Raw genomic sequence first — 3,368 nt, forward strand, 5'->3', positions numbered from 1 at the left:
TGGGCAGATCTTTTGTCAGGGAATTCTCCAAAGTGCTGAGGAGCAATGATGTTAGTTTAAAGAGTAAGGTGCACCTGATACAGGCCTTGGGCTTTCCAATCACCTATTATGCATCTGAGAGCTTGACAATGAGACAATGACTAAGGATGACAGAAGAATTGATGCCTTTGGGTTGTGGTGTGGGAGAAGAGTACTGAATATCTCATGGACTGCCAAAAGAACAAATGAGTAAGTTTTGCAAAAAGTGCAGCCAGAATGCTCCTTAGAGTTAAAGATGGTGAAACTTCATCTCACATACTTTGGGCATGTTTCTTGGAGAGGCTATTCCTTGGAGGAGGACAGCATGTTTGGAAAAGAGGAGGGTAGTGAAAGAGAGGAAGACCTTCAACCAGATAGATTGACACAGTGGTTGCAGCAGTGGGCTCTAGTGTGTCAGAGATGCTGAGGATAGCACAGGATAGAACAGAGGTCAGATTGTTGCTCTTAGGGTCACTATGAGTTGAATGTGCTTAACTTGAATATGCTTAACAATAACAACAACAATGTATAACAGAACAAAATCCTGCACAATCTGACACTATCCTCACAATCTTTGCTCTGCTTAAACCCATTAATAGAATCACTATGTCAATCCACTCTTTGAAGGTCTTCCTCTTTTTTTACTAACCTTCTACTATTCCAAGCATGATGTCCTTCTACAAGGACTGGCCTCTCCTGATAACATGTCCAAGGTATGTGAGCCAAGTCTCACTATCCTTCCTTTTAAAAAGCACTAGGGAGCTCTCATGGCCTAATGGTAAGAAGCTGATCCTCAATCCCAAAGGCACATGGTTCAAATCCACCAGCTTCTCTGTGGCAGAAGGATGGGCAGTCTCTTCCCTTGTGACTTAATGCCTCTGAAAACCCACTGGAGGGTCAGCAATGCGTCAGTTCTGACTCGATGACACACACCTGGTTGCATTTCAACCAACATAGATATCCTTTCTCTTTTGCCATTGAATGGTGTATCCAATGTTCCTCACTAACACAATTCAAAGACATCATTTATTCTCCAGTCTTCCTTATTTATTGTCCCTTTTTCACATGCATAAGAAGAGAATGAAAATACCATGGCTTGAGTCAGGTACACTCTAGTCTTTAAGGTGATATCCTTGCTGTTTAACACTTTAGAGAAGTCCTTGACAGCAGATTTTCCTAATACAATACACTGACTTCTTGTCTGTTATTTTCATGGGTGTTGATTATGGATCCAAGCAAAATTCAGTTCTTGGCAATCTCAATCTTTTCTTCATGTACTGTGACGTTGCTTATTGGTTCCGTTGTGAGGATTTTGTTTTCTTTGTGTTGAAGTGTAAACCATATTGAAGACCATAGTCCTTGAGCATCTTCAACTTCTGCTAGACTTCAAAAATTGGAGGTTGAGATTATCTATGTCTCTAACCCTTTTAGACTCTCTCCTTAAGCAACATCCACTACATACTGGTCCTTGGCTTCAATGGCTAAGTGTCCATCTAGCCTGTCACTCTCTTGGTTCAATGGCTTCTTGTCTCCACATTTTCTACCAGACTCTGAGGACTCCAGCCTCATTTCTTGCCATGTTTCTCCTCACCCTGAGTTCTCAGATACTCCAGCCACCTTCTAGGTCCTTGTACATGCAGTGCTTCCTCCAATTACACAGCCTTTGCACACCAAGTTCCCTGTCTGGAGCTCTGTCCTCTCCCCTCCTGGGCCTAGTTAACTTCTCCCAATGATAATATAAATGTTGCTATCTCAAGAAGACTCCCTAGACCTCTGCAACTACACATGCATGGCCAAGTCACCTCCCTTCACAGGGATTTTCACAGTTGGCATCGATGCCTTTGTTATGTGATCACCAGATTACTGTCTGCCCTTGTAGGGTCTATGTATTCCTGAGTTCCAGGATCATGCCTAGTTTTGTTTATTGCTGTCTTTTCTCCACCCTCAGCAAGGAACCTGATGCTTATGTGGGTAGAATGAATGAATGACTCTGCCTCTGCTCACACATTTCCAAGGATGGGTGCTGTTAAGCCAACTACATCTGATAGTTGTATGCTGTTAATTGCCAGAAATTTCCATATCTATGCTCATTGATATCTCTCTCTGTGTGTCACACACACACACACACACACACACACACACACACTTCCAACTCACAGTGACACTCCATCAGGCTTCTGAGGCTGTGAATCTTTACAGAAGACTGCCCACCTTCCTGGCAGAGCAAGTGGAGCATTGTAGGTGCTTTCTGACTCCAATCTTACTTCTCATGCCCTCCTCTTGGCGGGGAGGGTATATTATTACCTATTTCCACCAGACAGATGAGAAAACCGAGGATCAGAGAGTTTGAGAAATTTACATAAGATCATACAGTGAGTAAATAGCAGAACCCTTGGAGCTCTGGTAGCCTAGTGGCACCTAGTTGTGCTGCAATCCCGAAGGCACATGGTTCGAGTCCACCAGCTGCTCCACGGGAGAAGAATGGGCAATCTCCTCCCATCCAATTAATTGCCTCTGAAAATCCACCAGAGGGTCAGCTAAGGGTCAGTTCTCACTTTACAATACACAACAAACAATAACATATTCAAGAAAGTACTTGTAGCATCGTGATAAAAACCCTATGCTGCTATAGAAAGGGCAATGGTTTGGATCCACTCATTCTCCTTGAGAAAAAGATGTGGCAGTCTACTTCTATAAAAACCTACAGCGCTGGAACCCCAGTGCCACAGTCCTGCCCTGTCCAGGAGGTCATCTGGAGTGGGAATTGACTCACTAGCAGTGGTTTTGGTTTCCGTGCTCAAGAAACCAGTGATTGTTTCACTCCAAACCTTGTACTTTGTTACTACTGTGATCTCCCCCATAGTCAAGTATGTAATGTTTCATACTCGTACAAAGGAAACCTACTATGGCATCTATTATTTGAGTGGTGGGCTAGTGTTTGAGCATGGAAGAGATTGGAGCAGGGATGACACAAATGGTAGGAGGGTGCGAAGAAAGGAATGGTTGAGAGAAGAACCTCAGAGCCAGTGTGCAGGGCAGCGAGAGTCCCAGAGAATGAGAAGGAATGTGCAGATCTCTCTTCCAGCTCTGAGATGTCTGAGAATTAAGTTTCCAGAGAGATTGAAGCTGGTGTCAGACACTATGAATGGAGGGAGGATCAGCCAATACTGAATGGGAGAATGGCTCTGGCTCTCAGAACACACCAGTTTTGAGGGAGTGCAGCCCTCCCACGTCTAATCAGCTCCCAGATCCTTTGATTGCACCCCTGCTGTTTCATGCACATCTGCTGCCTGTCTGTGAATTTCCTGAGTCCCCAATGTCAGTGGGATGCCCTTGATGCTGTGCTCTGA

Source organism: Elephantulus edwardii, unplaced genomic scaffold (genome assembly GCF_000299155.1).
Source record: "Elephantulus edwardii isolate Elephantulus edwardi_28Jun2011 unplaced genomic scaffold, EleEdw1.0 scaffold00092, whole genome shotgun sequence".
NCBI classification, from domain to species: Eukaryota; Metazoa; Chordata; class Mammalia; order Macroscelidea; family Macroscelididae; genus Elephantulus; species Elephantulus edwardii.